This window comes from Drosophila novamexicana, unplaced genomic scaffold (genome assembly GCF_003285875.2).
Source record: "Drosophila novamexicana strain 15010-1031.04,08,12 unplaced genomic scaffold, DnovRS2.1 tig00001062-arrow-arrow-pilon, whole genome shotgun sequence".
NCBI classification, from domain to species: Eukaryota; Metazoa; Arthropoda; class Insecta; order Diptera; family Drosophilidae; genus Drosophila; species Drosophila novamexicana.
Genome location: NW_020824838.1, coordinates 1,380,661 through 1,393,219, shown reverse-complemented (window position 1 = coordinate 1,393,219; position 12,559 = coordinate 1,380,661). Strand labels below are relative to the sequence as shown.

General features: G+C 39.2%; 1 protein-coding gene across 1 annotated transcript in view; it reads right to left on the bottom strand.

Annotated features, from left to right (window-relative positions):
- The window catches only part of LOC115766150, a 34,840-nt gene extending 22,419 nt beyond the window's left edge, over positions 1 to 12,421 (bottom strand). The window contains exon 1 of the mRNA XM_030709987.1: positions 12,106 to 12,421. The gene's annotated coding sequence lies outside the window, so the exon portion shown is untranslated. The remainder of the gene's footprint in view (positions 1 to 12,105) is intronic.
- Between the last annotated feature and the right edge of the window lie 138 nt (positions 12,422 to 12,559).

Here is a 12,559-nt window from a genome sequence, read left to right as displayed (position 1 = left end):
AGAGAGAGCTAAAGAGGCTGTCTGCAGGTATACATTTCATGCAATGTCGAAGCCAGGTCCACTGACGGCAAATTCTCTGGACTGCCAAGCTCTCCTAATATATGGTTTCCAAGGTTTCCAACGGGCTCTGCATCGACTAATTGCATAATTGTTGTTGTTAAATGGATTCTGTGCAACTGCTACTGCAACTGAGCTGAGGCGGCATGCAGCAATAACCAATACTGAATGTTGCCGAAGTTTCCAATTAAAGTCCAGCTATGCTTAGTAGCATAATCGATGGGAACATTTTCCATTAATATCAAATATTCGAGTTCTAATAAGTCTTTACTTTTTGCAAATATCTTTATGCAACATTTTATTGCAACCAATGGATTATTAAAGCTGCACGAATCGGAATACTATATTAGGATTAAATTATTTGAACGTTCTTTTGCTCTAAGCACAAGGATAATTAACGGTACGAAACAGAAAAGATTTTCCAGTCCTTTTACAAGTTTTCTCCAATGCAGCTTGTTATCTAATTGTTTACTTTGTCATCTCACTTTTCTTTTAAACATCTCTCCAGCTCAATTACCTGTGGCCACCGCCAAGAGGCATCGCAGTGTACTCTTCCCACGCCCCGTTTATCCATCTTGTTATGACCTAGCACAATAGATTGTGTCTTTATTGCGCCTGCACAAATATTGATAAGAAAGGAGACGAGAAAATTCTAATAAACGTTTTTGAACGAGCGCAAACAGAGCTCCAGATCTTAAATATTGAATCTTACGAGTTTTGTGCCTTGTTTCGGACAACAGTTGAATTAGTGTTTACACTCGGATTGGACTTGTTCTTTATTGTTTCTGTACGTGTGTGTGTGTGTGTGATATTTGCTTTGTTGGGTGCACTAAACGGAATTCTCTTGAAATCGGATTTTGATCTCGATAGCACGCTTTGGGACCGATCTCTTTTCCGTTCGTTGGCCGTTTGGGTTGTTTTTATTTTCGGTGGAGATCGTCAGATGAACGAAGAGTTTTGTTATATCTTGGCGACGCGGCGCTGTCAACATTCGGTTAGTCACTCATATTCCGGACATCGCAATGCCAACGCTGTTTGTGGGCGTGTAGGGTCTTAAGGGGTCTTCTTCAAGATGCTGGGCATTGTGTTCGCAGCATGTTATTTTCTCGTTGACTCTTGGGGACAAGCAATCTTGTTGTGTCTCTGTATGTTCAATGTTGCTTTTACCATACGATTTCATATTGGTCTTTTTCTTTATGGCCAACAAAAACATTGCGCAAGGCCTTGAAATTGAAATTGAGGAGAACTCAAATGAAATAAATATAGAAAATTTAGCTAAAAGATTATTGACTTAAAAGAAACATGAAATGTTCAAGACATATACCAATTGTAGCCACAATAATTAATAGAATGAGTCATTAACGTTTTGGAGTATTGTATTGTATTGGTATTGGTATTGTGAATATCTTAAAGTACAAGTCTCTAATTTGCCGGTAGTTCGCTTCTCCGTTCGAGACTCGCATCGTGAACATGCGCAACTTTTTTGTTTGATTTTTCATTTGATTTATTGTATTCATTACTGCCCGTTCAACTGAAAATATTGAAAAACTTAAATATTTGTATATAGAAATTGTGGGCCAAATTTGATTTGGTTAAAAGAGTCTCTTCTACTTTCGAACCAGGAACTGTTTTGACGGCAATCTAATTCGGTTCGGGGTTCCCCCCTTAGCTTTATTTTTTTTGAGCAATTGGCCCAAAAGTCTTCAGGCAATTCGACAATTGTCCATTGTCCAACTGTCCATTTTAAGATATCGAATAGCAGTTAGTTATTTACAATTTCGTACTCTCTTATCACACGTATTTAATCGGTAAGTTCGGCCAACCTTCCCACAGCTTCTTGCTCCGAAATTATTCTTACTCATGCCCCAGCCCACCCGGAATGCTATTGTTGCAATGCCATAAGAGTTGACCAAGTTAGGGCCCATCGTCAGCCAAAAAAAGAAGTACATTCAAATAAACTAATTTAGTTTCCTCAGCGGCTTTTATGGGCCGCGGCAGCGACCAGCAATGAAATAGTATGCAGAATGTAATGGCCTGTTGGCTGGGAATTTCTCACAGTGTGGAAGAGCGTTAAACGCATTGTAGTGTAGCATAAATTCACTTTATTAAATAAAACTACAGCAATGGCAATAATTCTTTGGCGCATTTGTAAGTGGTCTTCAGTTCCGCTCTTCAACGTCTGGTGGGCGTCTTGGCGTCTTGGCGTCATGGTGGGCGTCCCAAATGGCAGCTATTTTGGCTATCGCTGTGCTTTATATACATATATATATACCATATATATCTATTGTGACGACCACGCGGCAGTCAGTCAGTCTATCTGTCGGGCTTACTTAACAAAAATAATTATGTGGGATACACACAGCACACACAACGCGCAACTAAATTAAGCATATTTTAGCTATTTTTATATAGAAAAAATAATAATGCCATCGCCGACGTCTGCTGCTTTTGCTGGTGCGGCGGCTGCTTTTGCTGCTGCTTCTTGCTGTTTGTTAATGGCTTTGAAATGAGCAGGGGCCAGCGAGGAGCAGACCCCAGACATGACGAGGCCACAGTCAAAGATGAAACTCTTTCGCAAGGCAAACGCCAACGACAGCGACAACTTCCACCTGCATAAAAAAGCGCACGACGAGGCGTCGTCTCATCATCTCAGCACTCCCTTTTTTACCCACTAAATATATATCTATATATATGCACCCTATATTGAAAGTGCAATATGGCAATATCAGCACCATGGTTCTTTAATCTGATAAAATATTTTAAAATGGAGTCTTAGGCTGCTTGAGTGCAGGGTATGCAAGAGGCAATAAGCCATCAGTAGAAATAAATATTAAGTCAACAAACAAATAAAATTGATTGTTAATTGTACAGGGTATTCAGAAGTCGGCTTAGTTCTGTAATTATGTGAGTGCATACTGTGTAAATTAAAATTACCAAAACTCAATTTATATATATATATATATTGAAATTAGATACTGGGTATCCACGAGTAAAGCACAATCAAGTACAGAAGTGTGTTCTCTTCTCTTTATTTTCTATAATTTATTTTTAAAATCCTCCCCGCCACCGACTTGCAACTTACAAAGACACATCGCGCCAAAAGCAACAACAAAAAATTAGGGAAACTGTAAAAAAAAATAATAAAAATTGACACCGGAAGTGGCTGCCTCATTTGCGTTGGATGTGTCTCCGGCGCGAGACAAATTACTTGATTTGCATACATTCTCTCTCGCTTTCAGCTCTCAGCTCTCAGGTCTTAGCTAAAGCCGAATCCGAATAGCCCAGAAAATGGAAAAAACATCTCAGCATTGTCATTTTTATGCTTGCTTTTTCTTATGGAAATTTATCAAAAATTGTGTTTTTCATTTGAAACGCGCGCAAATTTAACGCGCAGCCAAGCGCAACAATGACTGCGCTTGAAGGAGGGGGAGCGGGTAGGTTGGGTAGGTTGGGGCTTGGGGAGAGCAGCGCCCTAAACTACTGGGCCAACTGTCAGTCAGAGAGCAGACAGTACGGCTTAGTCGGAGCTGCGTTTGCCCCATTCGCTTATTCATTAAGACCAAGCGCCAATTGATGGTTTTTTATTACGCGATTTTCTCTAGATTGCAGCCAACATAATCCCAATAAGACGCTGGCAGCTGGGTCTGCTGCGTTGCCAAGGCAGCGATTACCGCGACAACAACAGCCACAGCAACAACAACAACAGCAACAATGACAACTAAAAGAAAAGACAAACTACTGCACAGTGTGACAAACTAACCAAGGAAAATGGTCTGTCGACATATTTATCAGATACTGCCTCAGATATTTTTCGCCCAAAATGAACAACTGGAGGTCATTAAAAAAAAATTATATTGATCAAATTTTAACAATTTAATAGATGATTGCGTATTGAAAAGCTGTTCCCTCTATGGAGTCATTATTGATACAGGTGAAGTTGAAAGTGAACAGAGAAAAATTAAAAATTAATTTTAATTGAATATTGTCTGTTCCCTGTATTTATATGTCGTCATGATATGTGTAAAGCATAAATGGAGATGTCTTCGCACTCCAAAAGTTCTTTGTTTTTATCCAGTATTTAATATTCGAGTGAGTCTTTCTCTTTCTATGCAAACTAGCTTTTTGGCTTAAAATGGCCATTCTTAAACATATCATAACTATTTACAAGTTATATTATGCGCCACACATAAAACCCAAGTTTTATCAACATCTGACTACTATGCCATATTTCACCTAGCATAAGCATACCGCATATAGCATAAAGCACATGTCATATATCATATATCATATATCATATAGCATAAAGCATTAAACATGTAGCAGAAAACATAAGGCATATATCATATAGCACATATCATATATCATATAGCATTAGCACAAAACATAAGCCATATGGCATATGGCATATGGGATATGGCCATAAAAGAATCGCTCGAAAATTGAGTTTTTATATGGAACAATGTTGTGTCTTTCAGGACATCTGCCCCAAACTCAGCAGTTACGAGCTTCACAATTCTCCTCACATATTGGTACAGCCATAAGCCATATTTATACCAGAGGTATTAATATTGGGCGTGCCGAATATAGCCGTTTTTCGCTATTTTATAATATACACACAACGATCGCTTTAATTATTCAGAGATTCTATCGATTTTTGACGCTAGGATCGAAGTGCGATTTTAATGGTCAATCCGTATTTTTCCAAGTAATAAAAAAAAAAAAATGTTAATATATATTCAAATTATTTGTTCAACAGAGTTCAAAAACAGAAAGTAAAATATTTGCTGGGAAATACAAAATGCAAGCTTTTTACTTATTTCCAATGCAACTTAACATTTATAAGCTTGTGTCTATATTTTTGTTGCGTATGTAATCGAACTGTTTAAATAACTATTAGATTAGAACATTTTTTTTCAATAAATATTTCCCTATAAATAAGTTTAAGTATATAAGTATATATATTACAAATTTGTGCTTAGATAAGTGTGCACTGGCCGAACTTGATTGTGCAATCGCATCTTAACTGGCAATAAAGGCCTCTTAATACCCTTACGAGTGCTGGCAAGACAATTTTAGCATTAAATGTGCCAAAAATAGGTTTCCCTGCCACACTTAGTTCAAATATAGTACATTAAGAAAAAATAAAGCACTGCACGTTGATAAGGGCTGTGTGCGCTTTATTTTCGAATTCACATGAAACTATCAGATACGTTGTCATTGACTCATGAATGCTGAGTCCTTTGAGAAGTGACATAACCAAATGTCTGTTCGATTCTTAGATTTTAATAAAACAGCTTGCATGGTTATATGATCGAACCAATCAACTCTATCTCTCTATCAGCTTATCAGCATGCTTCAATTGCACCTGTCTGGGCTTGCGACCGATAGGCAAGTTCAGGTCAGAATCATTTTAATATTGAACTTCTCACACACACATACAAGCACACACAAGCACACACACACACACACACAAACACGCACGAGCAACACACAAGTCAAACAAATTGTCAACATCAAAGAAATGTGAAATAACAACATCAACAAAATGGACATGCAATGAAAATGAAAAAAAAAAAAAACCAATCTACTCAAGCTGAGAGACACACATAAAGATACAGATACAAATGCCGCCCCGCCCATGGCCTGGAAAAGTTGTTCGCAAAGTATCAGGGTGAAAATGTGGGGAATTAAGTCAGTCAGTGACTGTGTAACAGTTAACTGAATTTGTCTGCCGTTTGTTGCACAATCTGCGGCTGGGGCCCAAAAGAGAGCGAGTGGTCTATAGCCAGATGGAAAGTCTTGCTCAATCTGCTGACTCAATCTGCGGGCTGCTTGTTAAATGTTCAATCCAGCCACAATGCAACTGCAACTGCAACTAATTAGTTTTCAGGCAGCAGCTGCTGTTGGTGCTGTAATCGCAGCGCAACAAACGACATTTTCCCACTGAATTTTCACTTTTCTTTTTTCACTCTCTTTTGTTTCTATGCCGCAGCACGGAAATTAAAGCAAAACAAGAGCGTTGCGGACAAACAAAAGAATTTATGAGTTCGAAAACTTTTCAACAGTCAAAGGGACGATCGGACTGGCCGAAAGGGGACCCAGTAAGAGGGAGCCGCATTGTTAGTATTGTTCTATCGCCGCGTAGCTTTAATGCGTCCCATTGGCATCGTTTGTGCCGAAATATTTAAAGTCCATAATGAGCATAGTTGAGAGTCGTTATTATGAATATTTAAACCAGCTGATAAACCAGTTGCTGCTGCTCTCTATGTGATTCTAAGAAGTGCGCTCTGTGGCCTCGGCAAGGTCTCAATTGATTGGTTTTTACATTAAGTAAACACTAGAGTGCTTTAGTCGGGAGTGCCTGACTAGAAAATGCCCTGACTTCTGCCACACTTCTGGAAACTATAATACATTCTTGATTAATTTCGGTATATATAGTCCGATCTGTATTTCATTTTCATCACAAATGCCTTACAAAATTCGACACATTCCAAATTATAAGGCTCTCCCTAGAAAAATAAGTTTAGTTTGGCAGGTACAAGAACCTAATATTATGAAAATGGGAGAGGAGTTCTAAAATAGAAGAAAACTAGATATGCATATGAAGAATATTTCAGATTTCAAATCTCTAGACAGGGTCTCAGCAGGCCATGATAAAAATGTATGCATACTTTATGGTGTCGGAGATGCTTCTTTCTGCCAGTTACATACACTTGCACAAAAATAATATGCCCACTTCGAGTGTGTTAAGGCTCTAAGAAGCGCTTTTATTGGAACATTCTCCCAGTTCAGTATGTGAGTCGTATCATTAATTAATTTAATTGTTTTGTTAGCACTCGCTGGAAAATAACAGCAGCCATGTTCCGTATAGAACATTCTATAGCATATTAAAAGCGTAGAAAGTTTGTCAAGTAATTACTTTGTAAATAACAAAGCTAAAAACTTTATAAAATAACTTTTAATGGACTCTTGGCTAGTTGAATTTATTGATAAGGCACACAGCAAGATGAAATCGCATTTTACAGTATTTGCTAACTTTTGTAAATTTTAATGCAATTGGCTCTCTTTGTTACTGTTTAACATTGTAAAAAACACACAAAAAAAAAAAACATCGTTTTAATTAAACTGTCTGTTGCAGAAATATTCATAGAACTTTGCGTTTGTTAAAACACAAGAAAAAATCGACCTACGCATTCGGAGAATGGGTGAAGGCTTTTTAGCTACAATTTTAAAAATAGCATGCTTCGGGAAAGTCATGGAATATATAAATTTCTGATAGAAACACAAATTTAAAAATGTATCTTGGCTACTTTAACTTATTGGCAATACCAATTTCGTATCTCGAAAATATATAATTATAATATCTAGCTTAATGGAAATGCTTTTTGTTTCCGTATAAGGGTTTCGGAATAGGTGCCAAGTACCTTTTGCGAGTAGGTTTTTGGTGCTGCTGCTACTTAAATTTAAAATCGAATTCAAATACGAAATCAAATTCAAAATCATGGCCATGGCTCACATGCGATTTCTCGATTACGGCTTTCGGCCACACAACAAATACACACATGCCAATAACAATAACAACACCAAATACATGCAAATAAAAATAAAAAAGTAAGATAAACAAGCTTGGTTGAATAAATGAATATTAAATGGCCAAGCGACGGTGGAAAAAAAATTCAGTTGAAGAAGAAGAAGAAGCAAACAAGTAAGAACGTTGCAATCTAAATTGCCCGACTGTGCTATACTCTGTGTCCAGCATAATAAATGGGAAAGCGTCCTCCTTTGCATAAAATATATGACTCTAAGACAGTGGCTTGAAAACTGTATTCAATATCGGCATTAGCGATTGGTGTGTGTGAGTGTGTGTGTGTGTTTGGGTGGCTGGAATATGCACCCTAAACTTCGCAACTGTTATTTTAAAACTGTGTTAAATATCGGTATTGGCGATTGGTGTGTGTGTGTGAATTTCTAACTAGAACATGCACCCTAGGCTGTAACAGTGGCTTCGCAACTGTAATGCGTATGTGTGTGTGTTTCGCTGGCTGGAATATGAACCCAAAACTGTAGCATTGGCTTCGCAGCTGTGATTCTAAAACTGTATTAAATATCGGCGATTGGTGTGTGTGTGTGTTTTGCTGGTGGGAATATGCACCAAAAACTATAGCAGTAGCTTCGCAACTGTGATTCTAAAACTAGTACACATATACATACATATGTAAGCAGTTTGTGTTAAAGAAAAACATATATCCGAGCAGCTTCTTGCACTGGAGCTACAATGTGAGCTTTACTGACAGACCAATTTTTCATGTCTCCTGTTCTCGGTTAGGCCAATATACCACTTTCCGCTATAGTAACAGGGCATACAAATATAAATAAGCGTATGGCAAATCCAAGTGATATTCGATGCGTAAATACCACAAAATGTTTGCATGTTTGTTTGTTTGCGCTATCAATTTGCATTGTGAATGTGCGAATGGGATTGAGAGTGCCAGTTTAAGTGCTAGGTGGCGGCGGGCGGTGGCGGTGACAATGGTGGGTGCAGAGTACGCAAACAGCCGCACATAAAACGCAAGCCTAGAGCCAAAGCCAAAGCCAAAACCAAAACCAAAACCAAAACCAAAACCAAAACTCGCAGCACATGCAACCAAATGCGACGCGGCGAACAGCGCTGAAAGCGCACAATTTGATTGACGGCGACGATGGCGGCGCTGACGACGACGCTGATGACGACGTCATCGTCAAAGCATTTCAAGCTTGAAACTTGGCCTAAGGTTTCTGCTGAGGCGACGGCTGCGTTGCCGCCCACGTACAGCCCAACAACAACAACAAGAAAAAAATTAACAAAGAGATACTTTTACACTCAGGCCACGGGAGCGGAAGCAACAGCTTTCAAAGCCGAGAGTGTGAGAGCGGAGAGTGGAGACCCGCAGTGCTGCGGACCGCGAGATTGGCGTGAGAGCGACTGCGGCGGCGACGGCGATGGCGACTACGACGGCGACGGCGACGGGCAGCGGATTGTCAAGCTTTTGCGGTTTTTAGTTACATCCAGCCAACTTGTTTAGGCACAGTGGGTCGCAGTTTCATTTTCTAATATTCTTGTCAAAGTATTGCCAGCTAATAGTATAAATATAGAAAGCAGATAATTAACTTTACCACTTCATTGTGTGTTAAATAAATCTAGGTTGTAAGGAGGCTAATCAAATCAAACTTTATTAATATTTATGTAAACTCAAATATAATGGTATTTTATATTTTGTATTTCGAATGCATAAAAGTTTGTGCAAGGTGGTTAGACTCCACCTCCACCACAAAACAGATGAGGTGCTTTGGAACTTTTATCAAATTTTTTCATTTAATGGGAGGATAAAAACAATAAATTAATTTATTTGATTAAAATATTGTCTTTACCTAATCAAATTTCTTTTATTAATCAAAATATTATTATTAATCAATTGGAAACGATAAAAAGAGCTCAAAAAAAATAAAACAACACCAGATCGATTTTATTATAGGTACATCAAATATTGATGCTGACATTTTTATTGTGAAAAAGTTGTATGAAACTTTTTCAACGCGCTTTGATGAAAAGTGGGCGTCAACGATTTATTAGTTGAATGTTTGCTTAACCCCATTCGCTTAAAACTAATTAAATACGAATAAATAAGAATTTTATGAATGTGCCAGCGATTCTGAAAAACAACCCGCAACTGTGGTAAATTGCAGGAAAGCGGTTGTAAAAAAGTTTTTTATTTACCATTCCATCGGCATCGTTTGATACGAATCTTACTCTTTTCGCAAAATTTACCCCTCTTGGAAAAAAAGGGGCTCAAAGGTTTTTTGAACAATAGATAATTTTTAGGCTTTAAGCTCCTCATCACGAGATTAAAATGGGAAGAAAATTTAAATTATGGATCTCAAAATCATTTTCAAATATTTACAAAAAATAGCTACATTTTAAATTGCCATGAACGAAAAATAGTTGGAAAATTTATCTTTAAAATTTTAAGCAAGAAAGTTGAAAATGTTTTAAATAAATCTTTTATCTTTTTACAACAGGAGTAATAACAATTGCTAGGCACACACGTACTCGTACCACTGTGCATCATGCTTTTTTCATTTACATTGTGGGGAGCAATTACATGCGACAAGCCAAGCGGCTGTTGGTTTCTTATGGCCTTTTTTTTGTAGGCGTGGCCCAGTTTTGTTGTTGTAGTTTGCCACATTTGGCGGACACAATTTATGTCAAGCCAACATCTTTGGCGCTGTGCGAAAACATGCGTAAAAGTAGCTGCGAACGAAACCCCCTGCCCACTCCCGGACCCCCCCTCTTGTGTTGTTCCAATCCCAACTACAGTGGTGGCAAAGCATATGTGCATATGTATGTGTGGCTAATAGACGCAAAAATTAAAACGCCAGCGAACACAAGCAAACTTTGCGGGCAACAACAAGAAAGGGTGACAAAATGAGTGAGAGAGTCAGCTGTGTGTGTGTGTGCATGGGAGGAGTGGGCGCTGGCAGCGGCTGCATTTAACAGCGGCGGTGACAGCCGCGGCGACTATGAGAATGACGACGACGACGACGCTGGTATCTGTCAAACATGTCATACGCAAAATAGCTTAACTGTCATAAAAACAACAACAAGCGGCGGCGGCAGTCAGGAGGGCCGTAAAACGCTTTATTACAATCCTAACAACAGCAACAACAACAACAGCAGGTCTAACGGGTCTCATATGGCAAATGTGCGGCCGCGTTTATGTCTAACAAGTGCAGGGCTTAAATTATGGGGGAGTGGGGGCGCGGGATTCGTTTAAATTCTTATTGAGAAATTCTCTTGTTTTTGTTTTTGCTTCGATTTATATTTTTATGCTTTATTTGTTTTATTTATTAACTTATTTCGCCGCTCTTGCAGCTGCCCCTTTTAGTCCAGGCTCGCGCTCCCACTCTCTCTCTCTCTCTCGCTCTCTTTTGTTGTTGCTGCTGCTGCTGCTTCTTCTAGCCAAAACGCCAACGCCTCGTAGGCGCACACACACACTGAGAATAGTTTTTCTTTTTGCCGTGTCCGTGTTCCCCTGTCTCTATGTGTGCGTGCGTGTGGCATTTTAATAATAGCACACACGTACAATATGAAAGCTCCCGCTGGAGCAGCAAAAAAAATATAGGCAAAACATAGAAAAAATGTTGCACTAAAAACTTCAACACCCGCATTCTGGCAAATACCAACATAGCAGAAAGCACAAAACTTCTATGCAGCTCCAATTCATCCACACCCACACACATACAGCCACTCAGCCAAAGAGCCCTTTGCTTATGGAATGTGCGGGGCAGGGGTTCTCGGCTGGGTTAGGATGCCGCAATAAAGCTCATGTTGTCTGCGGCAAAGGCAACAGTTATACATATATGCACACATATATAACATATATATATATATATATATATATATATATATATATATATACGTATGCACGTTGATTGGTTGAGCGGTAGCAGGGGGGCGGTGGGCTTGGCTAGATACAACCCTTTCCCCAAAACAGGAAGTTTGTAGTTTCTTTCAATTAGCACAAGAGCGAGTAAGAGTGAGCGAGACAGGGATAGAGAGAGAGAGAGAGAGAGAGGCGGATAGAGATAGAGAGAGGGGAGAGAGAGAGGAAGAGAGAGAGGGGAGAGAGAGGGGAGAGAGAGAGAGAGAGAGAGAGAAAAGGAAGGCAAGCCGAGAATTTATTTGCCGCATTTGTTCATCATAATATGGACATATACATACGTACATATATGCATGTGCATACGTACATGCAATTAGATATTTTGTTGTATATTTGCGCAATTGCTATTTATATTTGTTGTTGTGACGGCATAAACAATGCTTACACAACGAAGGCGCGTATTTGGATTCGTTTATTAAATATTATTGCATTTGCGCTTGTTGCTGTCGTCGGAGCTGTCATTGTTGTTGTTTTTATGATTGCCGTGGCAAACACGCTAATAAAACATGCGACACAGGGCCACAACAAATCACACACAGACGCACACATACATGTTTTAATGGAAATATACCTCTTGCTGTTGGCACCTCCGAGGGACGCGCGCGACGCCTCCACTTACTCCACCGAAAAACAACAACGATTAAAACACCGACAGCCGAAAAGGCAACGTTGAGAGCGGCAACAAAGTGCAACGGCGGTTTGTGATTTGAACTTTTGCTACTTGCCGCCCCCGAAACAGCGAGGACGACCGTTACTTTATTTTGTATTTTTGTTTTGTTTTTGTATTTGCACACACACGCACACACTCGTTGCTTGATTTACAAACAAATTTGTGTTTAAACACTTTGTACACAAAACGCGCGCCCGAGCCAAAGATGTGCAAGTCGACGCTTGCTCTCTCGTGCAACGACTGAATCCGAAATGAGCAAAAGCACCGTTGAAACGGGCAAAACGGCGCCAGCTGATTTTTAAAACAGTGCTGTCAAATGATTGGTTATGAGACTGAACAGTGCAGGCCAACAGCT